Genomic DNA, 12,830 nt, shown 5'->3' on the forward strand with positions numbered 1-12,830 from the left:
CTGTGCACTATTAATAGCTTTTGGAAAATATATTTTATCTTAGAATTGATCGGATTAATTGTATTAAGAATATCTCTGGGGATGCCTGGGTGGCTCAGTTGCTAAGTGACTGACTCTTGATTTGGGCTCAGGTCATGATCTCCGGGTTGTGAAATTGAGCCCCCTAGCTCCATGAGCCTGCTTAAGATTCCCTCCCTTCCCCTCCATCCAGTCCTCCCGCCTGTCCCCTTGCACTCCCTCTCTCTAGAAAAAAATAAAATAAAATATTTTTAAATTTAAAAAAATATCTCTGGCTGCCAGATGGTGCCATCATTGAGCAAGATTATCACAGGTTTTGAAATGTTGACTCACCTCAAGCACTTAACTAAGTTAAGTACAAAGATATGGTAAACAAGTAAAGCAGGTTAGTTAAATATATATTCTTTGAAAGTACTCTATTTGATGTGAATTTTTCTTAGCAGATGATGTAGTTTTACTCAAATTGAGGCAAGTTACTCTTCCTCTCCCTGGAAGAGAGAAATATCTCAAAACTAGAGTGTATTAGCCATCTTACCTTATCATGGCATTGATGCTATTATTTGTGCTTAATTTGGAATTGGGAGTGGCTGGGTATCAGAGACTCCTAACCCTCCGTACTTACTGAAACCTGTAGGACTTAGTCAGTTTCATATTATTAGTAAAATAAATAACTTGCATAATATGTTTTGTCTTTTAATTTTTTAGGAGAAAATAAGTCTCAGAGGAAAAACCGAAGTTGTTTTTATTTTCAGCTTAGGTTTTATTGAAGAGGGCTAACAACCCTCATGTAGCACATGAACACAGTACAGAAAACAAGCAGAGATGCTAGATACTGTCACAGGGATACTAACTTTGTTGTTTATTTGCCTGCTTCAATTAGATTCTGAAGGGACCAACAATGAGAAAACAATTAATTGGGTGTGAGGGCACACATGTATCTCCAGTCTTTCATGGATACTCCAAAGGAAAAAGAGAGTTGTTAACAGGGAGTATATGGTCCCCAGCCGCAGGATATTTGACACATGGGGGGGGGGCTCAAAATATATGCGTTGGGGGAATGGAATCACATCTGCCAGATCACTTTCCGTAATACAGAAGACAGCTACCCAGTTTCTGTTCCCTTGAAACCAATGTCACCTTCATTAAAATCTGATTATTCTAGCCTTTGGCTTGTCACTTGCAGAGATGATGCCCAGTGTCTGTTTTTCTGCTGGGCATTATAGCTAGAGTTGATGGAAGAATTATTAGGAAGATACAGACATTCCCTGCCCTCAACGGACTAACTGTCCCATGGGAATGATACATGCGACACGAGTGACAGTCATGAAATGGTATAATGATAAAGGAACCCAAATGACTAGGAGAGCAAGAGGGGCCCTTGGCTTTCAGGAAATAGAGCTGGGAGTGGAGCCCCAGGGAAGGCTTGTTAGGGGGGCAGGAAGCCCAATGCGTCTTTACCTTTTTTTCTTCTTCCTTCCTAAAAACTTTATATGATGGAAATGTTCAAACATATGCAAAGTGGAGAGATGATTTAATTTACATGGGCACCTGCGTGGCTCAGTTGGTTGAGCAACTGCCTTCGGCTCAGGTCATGATCCCGGGCTTCCAGGATCGAGTCCCGCATCGGGCTCCCAGCTCCTAGGGGAGTCTGCTTCTCCCTCTGACCTTCTCCTCTCTCATGCTCTCTGTCTCTCATTCTCCCTCAAATAAAACAAAAACAAAAATCAACTATTTACAAATGACAGTTTTGTTTCCTTTGTACTCTCCTCACTGCCCCAACCCCTCAATGGTCTATTTTGAATCGAACTCCAGACCTCATCTTATTGTATCCATAAATATTTTGGTATGTATCTCTAAAAGACAAAGATTCCTGTTTTTATATAAGAAGTCATAACTACAATACAATGTCTCACCTAAAAATCAGTAATAATTTCCTAATATTTTCAAATATCCACTCAGATTCCAATTTCATCTGTCTCAAGTTTTGTTTTTGTTTTTTTTTTTTTTTCCCGAGGTTCAGATGAGGTCCACATGGTGCATTTTGTGGATACTGGAGTACATTTTGAATGGAATGAAGTCATCCAAGGGAATATGCAACCCAAGTAGGAAGCAGCTTTTTGTGTGTTTTCTTCACTGCTTTGTTATTTTGTGGTGGTTGTTCACCGTTTTGGTCAGTGCCTAGAACAGCACTTAACACATAGTAGGTGCTCAACCAATACTTGTTTAGGTGAGTGAACGGGTTACGGATGCGTCGCCAGCTGAGGGAGCGGAAGTGAGTGTGAAGGTCTGAAGACCTATGAGGTCACAACGTGTGTGTGTGTGTGTGTGTGTGTGTGTTTTCACACCACCAAGTGATCCTCTGACACCTGCTGGGTGTCCTGCAGTTCAACTCAATTCTCACACTATCTACCCAGAGATAGCATCAGCTCCCACAGGTTAAGGACTCTGTCCCAAAGACTGCCTTGTCACTTTAGCCACCGGTCACAAAATCAGGTTGTTCCCTGTGCTTCTGACCAACTGGCTGAAGATCAGCGGCCCCCACAGCCCCCTCCTAGGGTTTGAGTCATTTGCTAAAGCGGCTCCCAGAACTCAGAGAAACATTCTACCTACTAGATCACCAGTTTATTATAAAAGGATACAACTTGGGAACAGTCAGATGGAAGAGATGCATAGGGCAAGGGATGTGGGAAGGTGTGCAGAGCTCCTCTACTCTCTAAGCAAGCAACTCTCCCCACATTTCCAAATGATCACCAGCCCAGAAGTTCCCTGAAGCCCGTCCTTTTGGAATTTTATGGAGGCTTCATTACGGAGGCACAACCGATGAAATTGCTGGCCATTGGTGATTGACGCAACCTTCAGCTCCTCTCCACTCTGCAAAGGTGAAATTGAAAAATTTCAACCCTCTACTCACAGGGTTGGTTCCCCAGGCAGCCAGCCCGCCCCCAAATTTAGGTTACTGAAAGTCATCTTATTAACATAACAAAAGACATCTTTACCTTTGTCAGCACGGAGGAAACTTAAATGGTTTTAGGAGCTTTGTGCCAGGAGCAAGAGAAAGACTAAAATATGTATTTCTTTTTATAAGGCACAATATTACAACAGTACATTGTGGGAACAATCCATTTTATGTGTGGCTGGAGCATAGACTGGGTGATGGCAGGAGATGTGTCGGAAGCAGATCATGCAGTGCAAAGCAGAGTGATTAGGAACTTTCTGAGGACTTTCAGGAGAGAAGCAAGGTAATCAGATCCTCATCTTGGAAAGGTCGACTTCAAGTTATGCCTGAGGGACTAACAGATCCCTTGCAGGTGGTGTCCCAACTCAGAACAATATCAACCAGGCAAAGAAAGTTAATTAAAGAGAAACTATATATTGATTGCTTGCCTCCCTCAAAGCTCTGGGAGGGAGCTCATCCTTAGCATAGTGAACCTCATCAAATTTTCCTATGTCTCTCTCCCACTAAAATCTGTCCCATGAACTCAGTTTGCACAGGCTCTCTTGAATCCTTGACTTGTATCTTTCCCTCATCTGTTTTGTTTCCCTGTCCTCTAATAAAAATCCAGATGGGCTTCAGGCTTTGCCAGTTTCCCTGAGCCTAGCAGGCCAGATGGAGGTCTCTTTAGTTCTCTGGGAGGCAGTTCTAGAGTAACATCTTGTCTCTGTCACTCACACACAACACAAACTTCTCTTGGGTCTGCAGCACCTGTCTGAGGGACAGTGAGATTCTGACTGATGCTTTTTTCCCCCGGAAGTGCAAATCCTAGTTATTACATTTGAAATCAGATCTCTTTCCTTTTCCACCAGAACACAGCTCTGCTACATACTTGAAAATTCCATCATCAATGCCTTGACGATATGTGCCGTTCATTGGAATATCACTGCTGCAGTCTTAGTATTTCACCTGGGTTCCTCTGCGTGTGGAGAGCAGCACCCCGGGGCTCTTCTGTGAACACAGGGGGAAGGCACTGGGCAGGAGGGGAGCCATGATGGGGAGATGTCAGGCAGAAAGCCAGGCCTGCTGGCTCCCAAGAAGCTGGTTTCTGGCAGAATTCAGACGTTAGAAATGCATAAAATGTCTCGATTTAGGATTATACTTGATTTCTGGGAACTAGATTGTTTTGGATGAAAGATAGAGCAGTTAGTGGTAAGATAATGTTACATGTTTTGGGCCAGTCACTTTGTATTTGTGTATTTTATAGCCTACTAATTTATATTACTGTATTGAAAACTTGATACTTATTTTAGAATTTCATTTAAACACCATGGGCTTCTTATAAGAAATCTTTATAGACCAATGATTAGGAGGTGGGTTGTTTTTTTTGTTTTTTGTTTGTTTGTTTTTTGGCCCTTTCTAAGAAGCCACCACCATACTATCTTTGCTTTTATTGGATTTCTTTTAAAAGCCTATTTAGAAACAGGCTTATTTTGAAAAACCTTTGGGAAAACTCGTATACTAAAAAATTCTTAATATCACTGTGAAAGACACCAAAAATATCCTCTGATGAATGGCTGTAAGGAGGGTTTCCTTAGATTTAAAATTAGCATAAATTCGAATTGCTTCAGTGTGATACATTACCAAAACAATCTTTTTGTCATCCAGTTGAAAGTTAAAGGATCATTCTTAAAGGGATGTTTAGAGAAACAGATGGGTAAAGTACTAAACATGGAGTTTAAAAAACTTGTACATTGCAATAAAATCAAGAAACTCATGGGTTTCACTGCTTGTCTTCCACTACCAGTGAGTCCTTTTAACACTTTAAAAAGGTATCAATACTCAAACTATTCGCAATTTCTTCTTAAATTCATGCTAATCCGTGACACAGTTCTGAAAGAAAGAATAAGAGGTGAAACAGACCAGTCATAAGCCTTACGGGACATACTTAGCAATTCTTTTATTTATTTATTTATTTATTTATTTATTTATTAAATATTTATTTATTTGACAGACAGAGATCACAAGCAGGCAGTGGGGGGTGGGGTGGCAGGCTCTGGCTCTCCACTGAGCAGAGAGCCTGGTGCAGGGCTTGATCCCAGGACCCTGAGATCATGACCTGAGCTGAAGGCAGAGGCTTTAACCCACTGAGCCACCCAGGCACCTCCATACCTGGCAATTCTTAACGAGAAAGTAGAAATTCAAGTGCATTGGTAACCTGTTAGACCACAGCTGATTTCAGCTCTGCCTTCGCCCCGCGTTTCACAGGTGATAAAAAAGTAGCTTGACCCTGGTTGACAGTAGAGTGGATACTAGAGCATCACCTCTACCATCTCCTGGAGCAGAGTTTTCTTTTTTATGTTATGACTCTATATGTTTCTTTTTGCTTTGGAAACAGTTACTCCACATATATGCCGATTTGTGAGATTTCAAAGGGTCAGATCAGGAACAGAGTTGCAGGACATAGAAAGAAACTCATATTGTATCCTAAAGGTGATGGGGAGTTATTGATGACTTTGGAATTGTAGAAAGCTCTCTCTTCCAAAACTCACTATTCTTTGTTTGACTTTATGTCATCTCTCAATCTCTGTATCTCCTCATTTCAATATTATCTCATGGTATAAATGATAGAATTGCTAATTGTATCATGTGGAATTGGGTTCAGAGGTTCCCACATTGAGATTTTAGACATATTTGTAGCATATGTATATACTTATGGCTTTGAAGTCCTTCCTTCCACTAAAAAGGAAATAAATTGCAGAATGGTATATGGCTTCTGGCAAGAATACCATTTCAACTGTGTTTTTTCAGTAATGCTCTTTTTTCCCAAGTCTGGTATGAATTATGATTTCCAACACTGGATTTATTTTTATAGAAAGCTCAATTTATCTTAGAAACTACTGTTAACAGCAGTGAAAGCTAAGGCCAAATATTGATGCACACTGTTTTAATGGCAAGCACTCTATTTTCCCAACTTTTAGTACAATTCCATAGCATCCACTGAACACGCTAATGTTATTACTGAAATGATTGAGAAGATGATGGAGAAGTGTTGTCTAACAGAACTGAAGTTTCTTGAGGTAACCCAAAGGGGTAACACAAACCTTATAAGTTAAAAATAAGCATAGCAACCTTCTTCCATTGTTTTTTTTTAATTTAAATTCAGTTAGCTAGCTTATAGTACATCATTAGTTTCAGATAGTGTTCAGCAATTTATCATTTTCTATAACACCCAGGGCTCATCACATCTTGTGCCCTCCTTAATGCCCGTCATCCATTCACCCCCAGCCCCCAGCCCCACCCTCCCTCTAGCAACCCTCAGTTTGTTTCCTAGAGTGAAGAGTCTTCCATTGTTTTTTTAAAGATTATTTATTTATTTATTTATTTGAGAGAGAGAGACAGTGAGAGAGAGCATGAGCGAGGAGAAGGTCAGAGAGCGAAGCAGACTCCCCATGGAGCTGGGAGCCTGATGTGGGACTCGATCCCGGGACTCCAGGATCACGCCCTGAGCCGAAGGCAGTCGTCCAACCAACTGAGCCACCCAGGCGTCCCTTCCATTGTTTTTTAACTCCAGATTTTGTTCATATCAGCAAGCCCCAGGAAAAGGTAATCTTATTTATTAATCCTCAACCACTCATTTTCATTGATTAAATAATAAAAGTCTGAAAGTCATAGAGCTACCTAAAATAAGGCATGCACCGTGCTGAGCATTTTATGTACACGCTCTTCAATACCACGGAAATATATAGATCTATTCGACGTATAGGACGGAGGAAGGATTCTATGGCAAAATATTGAACATCTGCATTCAGCACAAGAGGGGCATCAAAGCCGAAGGATTCTCAGTCTGGGGTATTATTAGCATGTGGGAAGCTCAGTTCTTTGCTCTGTGTGAGGCCCCTAAAAGGCAAGGTGTAGAGCATCTCTGGTCCTTGACCACCAAGTGCCCATAGCAGCCACCAGTCAACAATGTGACTTCCCCACCTAGATTTTCAAATCCTCCTAGAGAGATGGTTGTATCCATGGGATGAGATGAGGTGATAACTGTCCTCCCTTCACTCAAACCTCTCTCTAAAAACAACTTTAGAAGATCTCAACATTTTTGTCTGAAGCAAAATTCCTGACCAACCTACTTGATTGACCTAATGAATAAAGCTCTCCAGGTCACTGCATTGGTGTGAAAAGCTGAGAGTTATGAGTAACCCGCCTCCTTCCTTTTCCTAACTTAGGACCCAGGTGCATCCACATAGGGCTATAGTAGCTGCCATAGAGCTGTAGTTCCTAAACTTCAGTGTGCTAGGAATCATTTAGAATGTTTACGACAATGTAGTTTTTGATTTAGTAAGTTTGCGCCAGGGCTCAGGACCTGTATTTTGCAGAACAACTTCAGAAAAATGTAATTCAAGCTGTCACCTATTCTTCCCTTCTATATATACTCCCTTAGAAGATTTCAACTCCAGGAAAATTATTTTAGATGAACTGGCAGTAAAACTCCCATTTAATAACAGTGTGCAGAAGACGGGGAAGATTCTAGTATAAGTTGAGAGCAATGGTAGAGGAAGAGACAGCAGTAGTCTTGTCTTAAGTATGTCTTTTGACAGAGGGTCAGGGATCAGACCTATCAGAAGGGAGAGGAAATAAACAGCCTGACCCCTAGGAGTGGCTCCACTGAGCTTTCTATATCTTCCCCAGAGGTGGGAATATGGGACATAACCTCTGCCCAAAGATGGATGGGAATGGAGGAGTGGTTTCCTGAGCTGTGATGGACAGGAAGTCTATGTTCACAGACACAGCTGTCTATCTTAATGGGGCTCATTTCCAATAACGAAGAGTACAATAAGAAAATATGTGCTGGAATTCATCCTCATTCCTGGTTGATATCCTCTAGAGGGAGGGTATTGTGTAAAACCAACTTATAATGGTAGCCTTCTTTCTGTAACAGCCTCTGCCACAGCTCCTCATTCATAAGGTTTGCCCCAGCAAACTGGAGAAAGGAGGCAAAGTCTGTCTTTAGTGTCTCATCCCGTCTTTCTGCATTCTGCTTCCATACTCCTTCCTCTTCTGTCATCTCCTTAGGCCTCCTAAGGAAGACCTTCATCCCTATTTTTCCAGAAGCTCATTCTCAGCTCGTGTGTATCTAATCCTTACTGGTGGCTTAACCAGAAAGCAAATTAAATTTTTCCTTTGGGAGGCATTGTTTCCAAGGTGTTCCCGAAAAATTATGAGCCTTTACCACACAAGAGATGAAATGCAAATGGTGAGTTCAAGCATCTCGGGGATGGGTATTGGGCAAGCTATCCAATGACTCTGAAACAAAATGAAGTGTCACTCATAAGGCTGATCATGTGACAGTGTGAGTTAGAACCTCACTGAAGTCCTGTCAGGGTCTTGAGGAAATTTTGAATGAGCATGTGGTCCATTTGTAGATTTGCAGACACACTGATACTCAAACTCCTGGAGAAATGGCGGGTTTTATTTTCTTCTTCTTCTTTGCATAAATTTCCACAAAAGAAAATTACAAAGAATAACAACTATTCCATCACCACAAAGTCCAATCTACTATCATTTCTCTGTCACGTGGATTGTAATGGTAGTGCCCCAAACCACACTGACTCTTGCCATTACCACCCTTTTGCCATTGATTTCCCCCTCCTCAACCTCATGACCCTGCATCTGATAACATATTTACCACCCTGAACCCCGTGTGGTCTCCCACAAATGCTCATTAAATTATTGCCAATTCTGTGATTAAAACTGTTCCGTGGCTTCCCACTGTCCCTAGGAGGAAGACCTACTTGCCTGGCCTACAAGACCCTTCACGATCCCGACATAGCCTTAGTTAGCTCTCCCCTCCAGCCTCTCTGGTCTCCTTTCCTACTTTCCCATGTGTCATCATGCTCTTGTTACTTTATGACTCTGCACAGGCTGTGCTAGCTCCCGCAGGCTTCCAACTGGGCTGCCCCAAAGCCCTCAGCGCTGCATTGTTTAGACCATATTTTTGGCCCATTGCACCAACCACATCATTGTTTCTCTTTTTGCTGTATTTGTGTGCTTCTTTGATTAATGTTCATTTTCCCAACTAGACTATAATCTCTATGAGGTGAGGACCTGGGTGTCTCTTACTCATGAGTATATTCCCCATGTCACAGAGAGACCACCGTACGTTTAAAATGAATATACACCTAGTAAATGCATGAACTATTCCTCTTACCTAACTTTGAGTTAAGCCCACTTTTAGTCATTGAAAGCAATGGGGAGCTTCTGGCTCTCCCTTTGCTTTTGGATGTAATATACTATCAGTTTGATCAAAGTGCACAGGTACCTCATTAACATGGAAACCAGGCAATATAAATTAATTCTAATGTCACTATTAGTTTATTAACATATATTGTTAATTTTCTTCAATTTGTTAATTATCCCCTTGTGCTCAGACTCTGATTTGGTAACTGGAGAGGGTTAACTCCACTACATAGGGGTTTAGAGCCCCTAGAATTTTCCATATTAGAAAAAAAGAATCTTTCTTCCTCTCTTCCTTCCTTCCTCCTTCTTCCCTTTTCTTTCTTCCTTCCTTCCTTTCTTTCTTTTTCTTTCTGAATAGCAGCAGAGTAGAGAGATCTATCAGCAAGAGACAGAATAAAGAAGTAAATGTTAGAATGAGCTTTAAGATGGCATTAAAGAAATGCGAATTACTCATAGTTTTCAAGAAAGAACCAGGAATCTTTTGAGATTTTTATTTTAAAGGAATAAGATTGTACTTTAAATTTCTTTTTATGGATTCTGAATCCAGTAGGAGGCCACATTGTATCCTGACCAAAGTTTCTCCTCGCTTAGTTCTCAGAGATCACTGCCTATATCTGAATGTATTTGTTTGTTTACTTACTAAGAGTGTCTGTAATTTTTTAAATAAAAATAACTGTTTATAGAGTACCATGTGCCAGACACTTTACCTACAGTATCTCATTTGCTTCTCAGATACAGTTTATGATTATTTTCCCCATTTTACAGATAAGGAAAGTATGGTTCAGAGATTTAAGCATTTTGCCAGGACTCACAGCTTTGGACAAGCCAAGAAAACCCCAAGTATGGCTGATTCAAAACCCTGTGTTCCTGTCTCACTTCCTCTTTAAGACAAAATCGCAACATTTGCTAAGGTTTAAGGATTTCCCTCATTTTCACAGGCAAAATCACTTAAAGCAGTGGTTCTCTGAGTGTGTCCTTCAGATCAGCAGAATCAGAATTACCAGGTATTGTGCTAGAATCACCAATTCTCTGACCTAGTCCCAGACTTAGTGAATCAGAAACCGTGGTCTGGGTAGGATGGACCCAGTAATCTGCATTTTAACCAGTCCTCCGTGCCATTTGGTTGCATGCAAAGCTTGAGAACCACTGCCTAGAGGAGTGAGACCTGAGCAGGCTTTAATGCTAAGCTGGGAACCGGTCATTGGCTCACACATCCTACTGGCTTCCCAGGTGCCACTCGTGGAGAATGTTTCTCCCTCTTTTTCAAGATCCCCCTGCAAAGCAACCAGTGCATGGTGACCTCAAAGTCCGCCATGGACTTTGTTTTGGTTTGGCAATGGTGGCACACAAGCTTACACCGGTTAAGTAAAAGGGCAACTTTTGAACATAATTTAACCTGGATGTTGTGGCAGATCGCAAAACGTCACTGTATTTTTTTGGTTCACGTTTGTGTGTGTGTGTGTCTACTTCTTCTTTCTGTCCAGAACAGGAAGCGGAAGTTCTAAACTACACCGAAGCCAGCTCTGGTATTTCCGGCCTTGCTGAGACCATAAAGTAGCGGAAGAGACAAATCTCTCTTGTTAGAGTTCCAATTTGTTTCCAAATCAAGGTGCACAGGATCAAAGGTCTCTTGAGTACAGATCAGCATCCCAAACTTTGATGCTTATCTAAATAAACAGCTTGGAACTCTGCTCCACTAGTTGTGACCTAGGCAGGTGACTGAGATAAAGTGATAATCAGCTGCTAAGGAATGAGGGGAAATTCCCAGCTGAGAGCTGAAAGCAACAGTATTTGAACCTGTGATTGCCTTCCTTTTTAATTTTCTAAGGTACGGTGATCAACACCTTTAATAAATTGAAGATTGAAGTTCTTAGAACTTGAGTAAACTAGGAGGAAAAACAATTTCCACAAATGGATTCTTTCATTATGATTAAAAAAAAAAAAATAGCAGAGGAACTTTAAGGAGTTACCCTGCCAAGAATTTTGGCTGCAGTTGAACTAGTTAATATGCTTCTGTTATACGATCTCTAAAATAAGTTAAAGCATATGGAAGTAGAAGAAACAGAGAGAAAAGATCATATCATGTTTTTTATTTATTATTTAGCTTCCATTTTCTCTTTCAATTGTTTTTTGTTTGTTTCTAGAGGGCAAAAACAATTATTCACCCTACAAGGAATCAGAGGAAATTTGGATTATTTTTTTAAGATTGTGAAACTTCTAGATGAGTGAACCTGGAAGATAATCTGTGAATCAAACAAGGGCACTTGGTGCTTCATTGGGCAAACTGATAAAACCCGTTCCTCTTAAAGGAGATGAGGAGTTTCTGTTGTCACCAGGACTTCCCTTGGTAAGTTAGTCCCACCACTGCGTACAAATGAAATAAAACTGGAAGAGTATTTTACTCATACTCATGGTTTAGAATCTTCAGAACCACCAGTCTGGTCCTTCTCTCTGTTGAGTTTTAAAGGGAATTAGTTTTCAGTAACAGTCTTCCAATATTTGGACTAAAATAATCACATTAGCTCTTGTTAAAATGTACTCATGATCAAGTAATAAAACAATAGAATTCTTCCTACTTTATATCTGAAAACTGAAATTTCTTTTTTTTTTTTTTAAAGATTTTATTTATTTATTTGAGAGAGAGCATGAGCGAGGAGAAGGTCAGAGGGAGAAGACTCCCCGTGGAGCTGGGAGCCTGATGCGGGACTCGATCCCAGGACTCTGGGATCATGACCTGAGCCGAAGGCAGTCGTCCAACCAACTGAGCCACCCAGGCGTCCCTGAAAACTGAAATTTCTAATCAATGTCTCCATTCTGCTGCATATGTGAGTGACATTGGGTTGCTTAGGGCTTCCTAAAATACTTGTGCACCATATACATTTCTAATCTGTATAAAAGAACACTGAAACATAAACAATGTCTTTTCCTTTAGCTTAAAGTAAGTATAGTATTTCAGACAGTTCATTTTAGCTTAAAGTAAGAAGTCAGATTCTGCACAGTCTGAGAACACTGACAACTCTATCTTGGATGAGGAGCTCTGGATTCTAAGTTGAGCCCTGTTATGAAACTACTCTTTGCTTTAGATCTCCACCTTGTGGCTAGATGTTTAAAATGAAGATCCCTTTGGATTTTATGATCCTGGTTTATAGATTCTTTTAAAAAGGGAGTCAGGATGGACGTTTCCTGAAAATACCTTAGTCGAGATGAAGTCTGAAAATAACTGAGACTTACAGTTGGGTATTTAAAACCGTATCACTCAGATTTAGCTTATTTCTGGATGATTTTTCCTACTGAGGCACTTGTTTGCCACTATTTGTTAAGAAATTAGTTTTGGGCTTCTTAAGGATTGAAAAGACTTTCAGGGACCATCTGTTAAGTTAGTTCTGGTATTGAGGGAGCCACTAAGGGGACCCTCATCAGTAATATGTTCTCATGCCCTCCGTAAACTCCAATGGGTGGACTCAGATATTACAACCTCAAAACACTGGGAGGAAAAACAAGAGATACTCTTCTAACACATGGTTTAACTTCGTTCAAGAAAGCAGACAGGTGACAACTAGAACATCCCGTGATTTCATTTTCTTTTTTTTTTTTTTTAAAGATTTTACTTATTTATTTGACAGAGAGAAATCACAAGTAG

The sequence above is a fragment of the Neovison vison genome, chromosome 10, assembly GCF_020171115.1.
Source record: "Neovison vison isolate M4711 chromosome 10, ASM_NN_V1, whole genome shotgun sequence".
NCBI lineage: Eukaryota > Metazoa > Chordata > Mammalia > Carnivora > Mustelidae > Neogale > Neogale vison.